This window comes from Tachyglossus aculeatus, unplaced genomic scaffold, assembly GCF_015852505.1.
Source record: "Tachyglossus aculeatus isolate mTacAcu1 unplaced genomic scaffold, mTacAcu1.pri SUPER_30, whole genome shotgun sequence".
NCBI lineage: Eukaryota > Metazoa > Chordata > Mammalia > Monotremata > Tachyglossidae > Tachyglossus > Tachyglossus aculeatus.
Genome location: NW_024044837.1, coordinates 1,026,464 through 1,041,206, shown reverse-complemented (window position 1 = coordinate 1,041,206; position 14,743 = coordinate 1,026,464). Strand labels below are relative to the sequence as shown.

At 48.1% G+C, this 14,743-nt stretch overlaps 1 pseudogene; it reads left to right on the top strand.

Annotated features, from left to right (window-relative positions):
- The first annotated feature begins 400 nt into the window (after positions 1 to 400).
- Positions 401 to 12,810, top strand: LOC119921767 (annotated as a pseudogene).
- Positions 12,811 to 14,743: the final 1,933 nt, after the last annotated feature.

Below are 14,743 nucleotides of genomic sequence, written 5' to 3'. Positions count from 1 at the left end.
TGAATATGCTCCCTCTAAGTAGAATGTTGCCATTGTCAGAGAAAGAGTAGCGACAAGGACAGGTGGTGGACGGGATTGGATCACGGTACGTTTTCTAGTACGAAGTCCGTTTAATCCTTCATTTTTGGACCGAAAGGCTCTCGCTGGCACCTCAGGATGAGCGGGCAGAAAGGGTCTTTTTGCCTCCTCACTCGAGGCCCAAGAAGAAGAGCAGAACAGAAAGAACTTACCTCACGGCACGGCCCGCGAGGAAGCACGGGAGAATCGTCGAACCGGCTTTCCTGAATGCTCCCGTTATTCCCCCGTGACCTCATTGGGCACCGGGATCCGTAATTCACAACAGATCTCTTCCTCTCCCGTTGGCTCAGCGACCTTATCTGTAGAAATGGGGGTCGGGAACATGGAAACTGAAAGAGATTCCGTTGAGGGGGAATGGAAATCCACGGGAATGAAGACCGACTTCCTTCCAGTCTCCCGCGATGTTGGAACAGGTGGCAGAGCTGTGAGATCGGCTTGGATCGGAGTTGAGAGACTGGGAGATGGGGATGATAGGTAACAAGTGTGAAGATTTTGTCGAGGGGATGAGGAGCGGGTCCTTTGCTTTTCTAGAGTTCAGGGCTCTGGGAAACCTGGGACGAGAGGAAGTCCCGAGGGATGGGATGGGGAAATCAGACTTTAATTAGTCCCACTGTACAAAACAATGGAATCGGTCCTTCTGTGGGCCAGATTCGAGGAGGATGGAGATGCGGGTTTGGGGCTGTCGATCTGAGCTTGGTGCCTAGAAGCCCAGAGGTTCAATTAAAGAGCAGACCAAGGAACAACCTGATTACCTTGTGTCTACCCCAGCACTTAGAACAATGCTCGGCACATAGGAAGCGCTTAACAAATCCCGTAATTATTATTATTTATCTATTCTGATGCTATTGATGCCTGTCTACTTGTTTTGTTGTCTGTCTCCTCCTTCTAGACTGTGAGCCCGCTGTTGGGTAGGGATTGTCTCTATCTGTGGCTGAACTGTACTTTGTAAGTGCGTAATCCAGTGCTCTGCACACAGTAAGAGCTCAATCAATACGATTAATTGAAAGATGATGATGATGATGGCAATTATTAAGCACTTACTATGTGGAAAGCACTGTTCTAAGCGCTGGGGAGGTTACAAGGTGATCAGGTTGTCCCACGGGGGGCTCCCAGTCTTCATCCCCATTTTACAGGTGAGGGAACCGAGGACCAGGGAAGTGACTAGCCCAAAGTCACACAGCTGATGGTAATAATAATAATAATGGTGGTATTAAGTTAAGCGCTTACTATGTGTGAAGCACTGTTCTAAGCGCTGGGGGGATACAAGGTTATCAGGTTGTCCCATTGGCGGTGGTGGGATTAGAACCCATGACCTTCTGATTCCCAAGGCCGGTCTCCTTCCACTGGGCAACGCTGCTTCTCGAATGAATGAATGAAGGAACGAATGAATGAATGAACGAATGAATGAAGGAAGGAATGAATGCATGAACGAATGAACGAACGAATGAATCAATCAATCAATAATATTTATTGAGCCCTTACTGTGTGCACAGCACTGTATTAAGCGCTTGGGAAGTACAAGTTGGCAACATATAGAGACAGTCCCTACCCAACAGTGGGCTAACAGTCTAGAAGGGGGAGAAAGAGAACAAAATCAAACATATTAACAAAATAAAATAAACAGAATAGATATGTACAAGTAAAATAAATAAATAGAGAAGGAAGGAATGGATGCATGAACGAATGAACGAACGAATGAAGGAATGAATGAATGCACGAACGAATGAATGAATGAATGCATGAACGAATGAAGGAATGAATGCATGAACGAATAAATGAACGAACGAATGAATGCATGAACGAATGAATGAAGGAATGAATGAATGAACGAACGAACGAATGAATGAATGAATGAATGCGCAAACGAATGAATGAATGAATGAATGAACGAATGAATGAACGAATGAACAAACAAATGAATGAATGAATACCTGAACGAACGAACGAATGAATGCATGCATTTACGAGCGAATGAATGCACGAACGAATGAATGAATGAATCCATGAACGAATGAACGAACGAATAATGAGCGAATGAATGAATGCATGAACGAACGAACGAATGAATGAATGCATGCATGCTTGCATTTACGAGCGAATGAATGAATGCACGAATGATTGATTGAATGCATGAACGAATGAATGAATTAACGAACGAACGAATGAATGAATGAATGAACGAGCGAACGAATGAATGCATGCATGCAGGCATTTACGAGCGAATGAATTAATGATTGCATGCACAAACGAACGAATGAGTGGATGCATGCATGCATTTACGAGTGAATGAATGAATGAACGAATGAACGAACGAATGAATGAATGCATGAACGAACGAACGAGCAAATGAATGCATGAACGAACGAATGAATGAATGGTGAAAAGGGACTGGGCAAAGAGAGGGGCGGGGCCGGAGGGCGTCCCTACCACCGAGACGACGAAGCCTCCGGCGTCTTTGAGAGGCACCGGAAGTGCGTCTCGGGGCGGTGTTGGCGGGCGTTTCCGGTGTCTGGGTAGGGGGGTCAGGGCGAGGCCTGGAGCCCGGAGCCCCAAACCCGGAGCGAGGAGCGGAACGGAGCGCGCAGCCTGTCCTTCAGCAGACCCTTGGCTTGGACGCCCCCAACCGCTCAGTACACAGTGCCCTGCCCACGGTAAGCGCTCAATACACACCGCCAGCGAACGCGGCCTGCTCCTTCGGCACTTACTATGTGCCCAGCACTGTACTGAGCGCCGGGGGAGATCTGCTCTCTTCCATGGGGCTCACAGCCGAATAACTGTAATGATAAGAATAATTATTATTACCTTATTGGTTAAGCGTTTACTACGTGCCAAGCACTGTACTAAGCGCCGGAGGGGATGGCAGGTCATGAGTTCTCACATGGAGCTCACAGTCTAATAACAATAATAATTATTATTATTATGTTATTGGTTAAGTGTTTACTACGTGCCAAGCCCTGTACTAAGCTCCGGAGGGGAATGGCAGGTCATGAGTTCTCACATTGATCTTATAATCTAATAACAATAATAATGATTGTTATTATGTTATTGGTTAGGGGTTTACTACGTGCCAAGCACTGTACTAAGCGCTGGAGGGGATGGCAGGTCATGATTTCTCACATGGAGATTGCAGTCTAATAACATTAATAATAATTATTATTATGATATTGGTTAAGAGGTTACTACGTGCCAAGTACTCTGCTAAGTACTGGAGGGGATGGAAGGTCATGAGTTCTCACTTGGAATTCACAGTCTAATAATAATAATGATAAGAATAATTATTACCTTATTTGTTAAGCGTTTACTACGTGCCAAGCACTTTACTAAGCGCTGGAGGGGATGGCAGGTCATGAGTTCTCCCATGGAATTCACAGTCCAATAATAATAATGATAAGAATAATTATTACCTTATTTGTTAAGCGTTTACTATGTGCCAAGCACTGGAGGGGATGGACGGTCATGAGTTTTCACATGGAATTCACACTCTAATAATAATAATAATGATAAGAATAATAATTACCTTATTAAGCGTTTACTATATGCCAAGCACTGTACTAAGCGCTGGAGGGGATGGAAGGTCATGAGTTCTCACATGTCTAATAAGAAGAAGAAGAAAAGGAAGAATTATTACCTTAATTGTTAAGCATTTACTATGTGCCAAGCACTGTACTAAGCGCTGGAGGGGATGGAAGGTCATGAGTTCTCACATGGAATTCACAGTCCAATAATAATAATTATAACAATAATTATTACCTTATTTGTTAAGTATTTACTATGTGCCAAGCACTGTACTAAGCACTGGAGGGGATGGCAGGTCATGAGTTCTCACATGGAGATCGCAGTCTAATAATAATAATAATTATTATTATTATTATGTTATTGGTTAAGAGTTTACTACGTGCCAAGCACTGTGCTAAACGCCGGAGGGGATGACAGCTCATGAGTTTTCACATGGAGATCACAGTCTAATAATAACAATTATTATTATTATTATTACGATATTGGTTAAGAGTTTACTACGTGCTGAGTACTGTACTAAGCGCTGGAGGGGATGGCAGGTCATGTGTTTTCACATGGAATTCGCAGTCTAATAATAATAATGATAAGAATAATTATTACCTTATTTGTTAAGCGTTTACTATGTGCCAAGTACTGTACTAAGCGCTGGAGGTGATGGCAGGTCATGAGTTCTCACATGGAGATCACAGTCTAATAATAACAATGATAATTATTATCACAGTCTAACAATAACAATTATTATTATTATGTAATTGGTTCAGCATTTACTATGTGCCAAGCACTGTACTAAGCGCTGGAGGGGATGGAAGGTCATGAGTTCTCACATTGAATTCACAGTCTAATAATAATAATGATAAGAATAATTATTACCTTATTTGTTAAGCTTAACAATGCATGAATGACTATTCTGATGTTCTATTGTCCTCTCCCAAGCGCTTAATACAGTGCTCAACACCCAGTAAGTGCTCAGCACCCAGTAAGCACTCACTATGTACAAAGCACCGTTCTAAGCGCTGGGGAGGAGACAAGATGATCAGGTTGTCCCACGTGGGGTTCACAGTCTTCATCCCCATTTGACAGATGAGGGAACTGAGGCCCAAAGAAGTCAAGTGACTTGCCCAAAGTCACACAGCTGACACCGTGGCTCAGTGGAAAGAGCCCGGGCTTCGGAGTCAGCGGTCTTGGGTTCAAATCCCGGCTCCGCCAATTGTCAGCTGTGTAACCTTGGGCAAGTCACAACTTCTCTGGGCCTCAGTTCCCTCATCTGTAAAATGGGGGTTGACTGTGAGCCCCCAGTGGGACAACCTGGTCACCTTGTATCCCCCCAGCGCTTAGAACAGTGCTTTGCACGTAGTAAGCGCTTAATAAATTCCATTATTATCATTATTAATTGGCAGAGCCGGGATTAGAACCCATGACCTAATAATAATAATAATGATAGCATTTGTTAAGCACTTCCTATGTGCAAAGCACTGTTCTAAGCGCTGGAGGTGATACAGCATTATCAGGTTGTCCCACGTGGGGCTCACAGTCAATCCCCATTTTACAGATGAGGTAACTGAGGCACCGAGAAGTGAAGTGACTTGCACAAGGTCACACAGCAGACATATGGTGGAGCCGGGATTCGAACCCATGACCTCCGACTCCGAAACCCGGGCTCTGTCCACTGAGCCATGCCGCTTCTCCATTCAGTCGTATTCATTGAGCGCTTGCTATGTACGGAGCACTGTACTAAGCGCTCGGGAGAGGACAGTGGGACAATAAGCAGATGCCCTCCTTGCCCGCAGCGAGCTCCCCCTCGCGGCTTCCCAAGGGTGGCCTGAGTTCCGGACTCGGGCCCAGACTGGACTGGACGTATGCTCCCGGCTGGATACTCCCCCCATGTCTGTGCGGGGTAGACACTGTACTAAACGCTGGGATAGACACAAAACAATCAGGGTGGCAGTCTCAACTTCTCGTCCTCTAGACCGTGAGCTTGTTGTGGGCAGGGAACGTGTCTACAACTCTGTTGTACTGTGCTCTCCCAAGAGCTTAGTACAGTGCTCTACATTCATTCATTCATTCCGACGTATTTATTGAGCGCATACTGTGTGCAGAGCACTGGGCTAAGCGCTTGGGAGGGGACAATACAACAATACAAAGCTACATTTACTACAAGAAGCGCTCAATAAATACCACCGATAGCTTGATTAATGTCTGCCTGCCTCTCCCCACAGCACTTGTATATATGTTTGTACATATTTATTACTCTATTTATGTATTTATTTTATTTCTACATATTTATTCTATTTATTTTATATTAATATGTTTTGTTTTGTTGTCTGTCTCCCCCTTCTAAACTGTGAGCCCACTGTTGGGTAGGGACCGTCTCTATGTGTTGCTGACTTGTACTTCCTTTGTGCTCAGTACAGTGCTCTGCACACAGTAAGCACTCAATAAATACGATTGAATGACTGAATGAATGAATGTGCCCACCATCTCTGTTGCGCTGTATTCTCCCAAACCCTTAGTCCAGTGCTCTGCGCAAAGTAAGCGCTCAATAAATACCATTCATCCATTGACAGATGCCTGTCTCCCCCTCTCATATCACTTCTCAGCTGGGTGACTTTGGGCAAGCCGCTTCACTTCCCTGTGCCTCAGTTCCCTCCTCTGTCAAATGGGGATGAAGACTGGGAGCCCCCGGGGGGACAACCCGATGACCTAGTATCTCCCCCAGCGCTTAGAACAGTGCTTGGCACATAGTAAGCGCTTAACAAATACCATTCCTATTATTATCATTATTATTATTATTATTATTAAGAATAGTAATAGTAGTATTTGTTAAGCGCTCACTATGTGCCAGGCCTCTAGATTGTAAGCTGGTTGTGGGCAGGGAGCATGTCAATCAACTATTGCATCGTGCTCTCCCAAGTACCCAGGACAGTGCTCCGCACTTAATAATAATAATAATGATGGCATTTATTAAGCTCTTACTATGTGCCAAGCACTGTTCTAAGCGCTGGGGAGGTTACAGGGTGATCAGGTTGTCCCCCGGGGGGCTAACAGTCTTAATCCCCATTTTACAGATGACGCCCAGAGAATAATAATAATAATGATGGCATTTATTAAGCGCTTACTATGTGCAAAGCACTGTTCTAAGCGCTGGGGAGGTTACAAGGTGATCAGATTGTCCCACATGGGGCTCAGTCTCCATCCCCATTTGACAGATGAGGGAACTGAGGCCCAGAGAATAATAATGATAATGACGGAATTTATTAAGCACTGGGGAGGTTACTAGGTGATCAGTATGTCCCACTGGGGGCTCACAGTCTTAATCCCCATTTTACAGATGAGGCCCAGAGAATAATAATAAAAATGATGACGTTTATTAAGCACTTACTATGTGCAAAGCACTGTTCTAAGCGCTGGGGAGGTTACAAGGTGATCAGGTTGTCCCACATGGGGCTCACAGTCTTCATCCCCATTTGACAGATGAGGGAACTGAGGCCCAGAGAAGAATAATAATAATAATAATAATAAAATATTAAGTGCTTACTATGTGTAAAGCACTGTTCTAAGCACTGAGAAATGAAGTGACCTGCCCAAAGTCACCCAGCTGACAATTGGCGGAGCCGGGATTTGAACCCATGACCTCTGCCTCCAAAGCCCGGGCTCTTTTCCACTGAGCCACGCTGCTTCTCATAGTGAGTGCTCGATCAATGCAAGTACTTAGTACAGTGTGCCGCACACAGTAAGCGCTCAATAAATACGATTGAATGAATGAATGAATGAATGATAAATACCAATGATGACGGGCTCCTTTGTTTTATTTATTTTATTTATTACTCTGTTTCTTTTATTTGTACATATTTATTCTGTTTATTTTATTTTGTTAATATGTTTTGTTTAGTTCTCTGTCTTCCCCTTCTATCATCATCATCATCAATCGTATTTATTGAGCGCTTACTATGTGCAGAGCACTGTACTAAGCGCTTGGGAAGTACAAACTGGCAACACATAGAGACAGTCCCTATCCAACAGTGGGCTCACAGTCTAAAAGGGGGAGACAGAGAACAAAACCAAACATACCAACAAAATAAAATAAATAGGATAGATATGTACAAGTAAAATAAATAAATAAATAGAGTAATAAATATGTGCTGTGGGGAAGGGAAGGAGGTAAGATGGGGGGATGGAGAGGGGGACGAGGGGGAGAGGAAGGAAGGGGCTCAGTCTGGGAAGGCCTCCTGGAGGAGGTGAGCTCTCAGCAGGGCCTTGAAGGGAGGAAGAGAGCTAGATTGGCGGAGGGGCAGAGGGAGGGCATTCCAGGCCCGGGGGATGACGTGGGCCGGGGGTCAATGGCGGGGCAGGCGAGAACGAGGTACGGTGAGGAGATTAGCGGTGGAGGAGCGGAGGGTGCGGGCTGGGCAGTAGAAGGAGAGAAGGGAGGTGAGGTAGGAGGGGGCGAGGTGATGGAGAGCCTTGAAGCCGAGGGTGAGGAGTTTCTGCCTGATGCGCAGATTGATTGGTAGCCATTGGAGGTTTTTGAGGAGGGGAGTAATATGCCCAGAGCGTTTCTGGACAAAGATAATCCGGGCAGCAGCATGAAGTATGGATTGAAGTGGAGAGAGACACGAGGATGGGAGATCAGAGAGAAGGCTGGTGCAGTAGTCCAGACGGGATAGGATGAGAGCTTGAATGAGCAGGGTAGCAGTTTGGATGGAGAGGAAAGGGCGGATCTTGGCAATGTTGCGGAGCTGAGACCGGCAGGTTTTGGTGACGGCTTGGATGTGAGGGGTGAATGAGAGAGCGGAGTGGAGGATGACACCAAGGTTGTGGGCTTGTGAGACGGGAAGGATGGTAGTGCCGTCAACAGAGATGGGAAATTCAGGGAGAGGACAAGGTTTGGGAGGGAAGACAAGGAGTTCAGTCTTCGACATGTTGAGCTTTAGGTGGCAGGCAGACATCCAGATGGAGATGTCCTGAAGGCAGGAGGAGATGCGAGCCTGGAGGGAGGGGGAGAGAGCAGGGGCAGAGATGTAGATCTGGGTGTCATCAGCATAGAGATGATAGTTGAAGCCGTGGGAGCGAATGAGGTCACCAAGGGAGTGCGTGTAGATCGAGAACAGAAGGGGACCAAGCACTGAACCTTGGGGAACCCCCACAGTGAGAGAATGGGAGGGAGAGGAGGAGCCTGCAAAAGAGACTGAGAAAGAACGACCGGAGAGATAAGAGGAGAACCAGGAGAGGACGGAGTCTGTGAAGCCAAGGTCAGATAGCGTGTTGAGGAGAAGGGGGTGGTCCACAGTGTCAAAGGCAGCTGAGAGGTCGAGGAGGATTAGGACAGAGTATGAGCCGCTGGATTTGGCAAGCAGGAGGTCATTGGTGACCTTTGAGAGGGCAGTTTCCGTGGAATGAAGGGGACGGAAGCCAGACTGGAGGGGGTCGAGGAGAGAGTTGTTGTTGAGGAATTCTAGGCAGCGCGTGTAGACAACTCGTTCAAGGAACTTCTAGACTGTGAGCCCGCTGTTGGGTAGGGACCGTCTCTAGATGTTGCCAACTTAGACTTCCCAAGTGCTTAGTACAGTGCTGCACACACAGTAAGCGCTCAATAAATACGATTGAATGAATGAATGAATGTTTTTCTCCTTTCATTCATTCATTCAATCATATTTATGAATGTTTTTTCTCCTTTCATTCATTCATTCATTCAATCGTATTTATTAAGCACTTACTGTGTGCAGACCACTGTACTAAGCGCTTGTGCAGTCCAAGTTGGCAACATATAGAGGCTGTCCCTGCCCAACAGTGGGCTCCTCCAACCCTGCCGATAATAATAATACTTGCAATATTGTTAAGCGCTTAGCTCTATGCCAGGCGCTGTGCTAAGTGCTGGTTGTAGCCCCCCCATCTCCCCAACTCCCCGAGGGGGGCGAGGGGGAAAGGGGCAGGAACCGAGCGAGGAGATGCTGTGACCTTTCAGGGGTCGCTGACGTTCGAGGACGTGGCCGTGACCTTCAGCCCCGAGGAGTGGACGAAACTGGGGCCCGCCGAGCGCCACCTCTAGTGGGACGTGACTCTGGAGAACTACCAGAACCTCCTCTCCCTCGGTGAGTACTTTCCCCTCAGCTGGCGAGCAGCCGGGGGGTTTTCTTTCGATGGATGACAGTAATAATAATAATAATAATAATGGCATTTATGAAGCGCTTCCTATGTGCAAAGCACTGTTCTAAGCACTGGGGAGGTTACAAGGTGATCAGGGTGTCCCACGGGGGGCTCACAGTCTTCATCCCCATTTGACAGATGAGGGAACTGAGACCCAGAGAAGTGAAGTGACTTGCCCAAAGTCACCCAGCTGACAAGTGGCGGAGCTGGGTTCGAACCCATGACCTCTGACTCCAAAGCCCGGGCTTTTCCCACTGAGCCACGCTGGAGAAGCAGCCTGGACTCTCATGCATAATAATAATAATAATAATAATAATAATAATAATAATAATGATGGCATTTATTAAGTGCTTCCTATGTGCAAAGCACTGTTCTAAGCGCTAGGGAGGTTACAAGGTGATCAGGGTGTCCCACGGGGGGCTCACAGTCTTCATCCCCATTTGACAGATGAGGGAACTGAGGCCCAGAGAAGTGAAGTGACTTGCCCACAGTCACCCAGCTGACAAGTGGTGGAGTCGGGTTCAAACCCATGACCTCTGACTCCAAAGCCCAGGCTCTTCCCACTGAGCCACACTGGAGAAGCAGCCTGGCCTCTCATGCATCCCTTCGGGAGTCCTGTGCTCTGCACACAGGAAGCGCTCAATGAATACGATTGAATGAATGAATGAATTGGGTGCTTACTATTGGCAGAGCACTGTACTGAGCGCTTGGGAGCTCACCTCCTCCAAGAGGCCTTCCCAGACTGAACCACTTTTCTCCTCTCCACCCTCTATGCCCCCCTCCCTACCTCCTTCCCCTTGCCACAGCACCTGTATAGATGTTTGTACAGATTTATCACTCTACTTGTACATATTCTATTTATTTGGTTAATGATGTGCATCCGCTTTAATACTGTTTGCTCTAACGACTTGACACCTGTCCATGTGTTTGGTTTTGTTGTCCGTCTCCCCCTTCTAGACTGGGAGCCCGTTGTGGGGTAGATTTTGCTGACTTGTACTTCCCAAGCGCTTAGTATTTATTGAGCGCTTACTGTGTGCAGAGCACTGGACTAAGCTCAATAAATACGACTGAAGAAATATCATGCGTTCAATCGCTCAATTCATTCATTCAATCGTATTTATTGAGCGTTTACTGTGTGCAGAGCACTGGACTAAGCTCAATAAATATGACTGAAGGAATATCAAGCGCTCAATCGCACAATTCGTTCATGCAATCATATTTTTTGAGCGCTTACTGTGTGCAGAGCACTGGACTAAGCTCAATAAATACGACTGAAGGAATATCAAGCGCTCAATCGCTCAATTTGTTCATTCAGTCGTGTTTGCTGAGTGCTTACTGTGTGCAGAGCACTGGTCTAAGCTCAATAAATATGACTGAAGGAATATCAAGCGCTCAATCGCTCAATTTGTTCATTCAGTCGTATTGAGCGCTTACTGTGTGCAGAGCACTGGGCTAAGCTCAATAAATACGACTGAAGGAATATCAAGCACTCAATCGCTCAATTCATTCATTCAGTCATATTTTTTGAGGGCTTACTGTGTGCAGAGCACTGGACTAACCTCAATAAATATGACTGAAGAAATATCAAGAGCTCAATCGATCGATCGACTGGTCGACACCACCCCCACCCCACCGCAAATCTATCCGTTGGTAGACAAGTTACCACTTTCACTCCCGTAACCCGAATAAGCAACCCGAGAGATGGCTGACTTTTCCATTTCTGTCCATTCCAGATTGTAAAACCCCAACCGAAACCAGCGAGCCCATTGCCCGGAAGCCGGAGGGGGACAGGGAAGCCGTTTTCCAGAAACCGGAGGGGAACAGGGAAGCCGTTTTTTCCCACGGGATGGTCTCCGGGAAGCTCTCCCAGACCACCCCCGGGCCTTCCGTGGAGGGACGGAGCCGGGAAGTTGGGAGATGGAGAAAAGTTCCCCGGTGGGGTGGGTGCCGGTTTGGGGGTCCCCGGAGAGCCCCATAAGAATTCCTCCCTGGGGTCTCACAGCTGTAAGGAATGTGGAAAAGCGTTCAGTCGACACTCCATCCTTGTTACACACCAGAGAATCCACACCAGAGAAAAACCCTACAGGTGTCACCAGAGCGAGAAGGCCTTCAGCGACCACTCGGTGCTCATGACCCACCGGCGGATTCACACCGGGTAGAAACCCTACCGATGCAGCGAGTGTGGGTAGGTCTTCCTGACGAAACACCGGAGGATCCACAACCGCTGCGGCCACTGCAGCAGGCCCTTCCGGGATTCCTCGACCCTCATCAAGCACCAGCGGATCCACACAGGAGAGAAGCCGTATGGGTGCAGCGAGTGCGGGAAGGCCTTCAGGCAACGCTCCATCCTCATCAACCACCAGAGGATTCACACCGGGGCCAGGCCCTACGGGTGTGACCAATGTGGGAAAGCCTTCGGCGATCGCTCGATGCTCATCAACCATCAGAGGATTCACACCGGAGAGAAGCCCTACGGATGTAACGACTGCAGAAAGGTCTTCAGTCAGAACTCGGCCCGGACGAGGCACCAGAGGATCCACGGGGGAGAGAGACTCTATCGCTGCGGCCGATGTAGGAAGGCCTTCAGTGACCACTCCGTACTGGCGACGCATCAGAAGATTCACACCGGGGAGAGGCCTTACAGGTGCAGCGGCTGCGGGAAGGCTTTCGGGGACTCTTCGACCCTCATTAAACACCAGAGAATCCACACTGGGGAGAAACCCTACACATGCGACGACTGCGGAAAAGGCTTTAGTCAGGGCTCGGACCTGGTGAATCACTGGAGAATTCACACCGGAGAGAAACCTTACATATGTGCCGAGTGCGGGAAGGCTTTTGGTCAAGGGTCAACCCTAATTAACCACCAGAAGGTTCACAACGGAGTGAAAGTCCACAGATGGAACGGGTGTGGAAAGGCTTTCGGCCAAACCTCGGCCGTGGTCGGTCCCCGGAGAACTCATGCGGAAGAAGAATCCCCCGTGTAGTAGTTCTCAGTCCTTAAGGAAGGCGATGTTCTTGGGGAAATTTACCTGCGTGCAGGTCACTTCGCTTTTCCGTGCCTCAGTTCCCTCATCTGTGTAATTTATTTATTTATATCAATGTCTGCTCATTGCGGGAAGGGAGTATGTCCATTTATTGTTGTGTGGTACTTAATACGGCACACTGCACGCAGTAAGTGCTCAATAAATGCCACTGACTGACTGAGTGAAATGCAAATTCAATACTTGGGCTCCCTCCTAGCTAGACTGTGAGCCCCATGTAGGACCCGATTATCTTGTAACTAGCCCAGCACTTAGTACGGTCTTTGGCACATAGAAAGCACTAAAAAGTATCATTAAAAAAAGTCACAGCTGATGCAGTCCCTGAAGCACCCAAGATGCCCAGTTAAGAAAGGGGGAGAACGGATGTCGTAGCTCCATTTTGCAGGTGAGGAAACGTGATGGAGCGAGGATCAGTGACTTACCCAAGGTCTCCCGGCAGGCCAGTGGCAGAGCCAGGATTAGAGCCCGATTCCCTCGACACCAAGCCTGTGCTCTTTCCACTAGACAACGGGTCTTAAGTGAAGAGCCCATCCCGGCTCCGCCACGTGTCTGCTGTGTGACCTTGGGCAAGTCAGTTCACTTCTCTGGGCCTCAGCTACCTCATCTGTAAAATGGGTATTAAGACTGTGAGCCCCACATGGGACAACCCGATCACCTCATATCCCCCCAGCGCTTAGAACAGTTCTTCGCATATAGTAAGCGCTTAACAAATGCCATCATTATCATTAGTATTATTATTAAGATGAACTAATTATTTAACTTGGAAAGCCTTAAGACAGAGAGGATGTGACCCAGGTGAGTGGACTCAACATCGGATGTGAATAGGCTGAAGAGGCTTGGGGCCCCAAGTACCTCAAGGGACCGTGACCATCAAGGGCATTGTGGGTTAGTAATTATGGTACTCGTTAAGCGCTTAGTATGTGCCAAGCAATGGTCTATGAACTGGGGTAATTACAGCGTAATCAGGTTGGACGCAGTCCCTATCCCACATGGGAGTGCGACTTAAATGCCCGTTTTACAGATGAGGAAACGGAGGCCCAGAGATGTTAAGTGACTTGCCCAAAGCCACACAACAGACAGGTGATGGAAGTATGATTAGAACCCAGGTCCTTCTGACTTCTGGGCCGGGCTCTAGCCACTAGACCAGGCTGCATCTCTAACATAAGAGCATCTGGGGCCAAGCAAGCTCTGTAGGGTGACAGTGTCAGACCCACGACAGGCAACCAGGCAGAGCTGGGCCGTGAGGCACCTGGGTTCTGCAAGACAGGGCCTATGTCTCAGAGCCGCCTTTGGTGTGTTTCCTCTGAGCAGCTTCCATCTCCTCAGAGCGGTTTCTGTCCCCTCTGAGCGGTCTCTGTCTCCTTAGAGCTGTCTCTGTCTCCGCTGAGTGGTCTCTGTCCCCTCAGAGCAGTTTCTGTCTCCTCTGAGCAGCCTCCGTCTCCTCAGAGTGGCCTCTGTCTCCATAGAGCAGCCTCCATCTCTTCAGAACGGTCTCTGTCTACTCAGAGCTGTCTGTGTCTCCACTGAGCGGCCTCTGTCTCTGCAGAGCGGCCTCTATCCCCTCAGAACGGTCTCTGTCTCCTCCAAGTGGCCACCATCTCCTCAGAGCGGTCTCTGTCTCCTCCGAGTGGTCTCCGTCTCCTCTGAGCAGCCTCCATATCCTCAGAGTGGCCTCCATCTCTTCAGAGCAGTCTCTGTCTCCTCTGAGCAGTCTCTGTCTACTCAGAGCTGTCTCTCCACTGAGCGACCTGCGTCCCCTCAGAGTGGCCTCCGTCTCTTCAGAGTGGTCTCTGTCTCCTCAGAGTGGTCTCTGTCTACTCAGAGCTGTCTCTGTCTCCACTGAGCGGCCTCCGTCTCTGCAGAGCAGCCTCTGTCCCCTCAGAATGGTCTCCGTCTCCTCTGAGCGTTTTCCATCTCCTCAGAGCGGCCTCCATCTCTGCAGAGCAGCCTCCATCTCTTCAGAG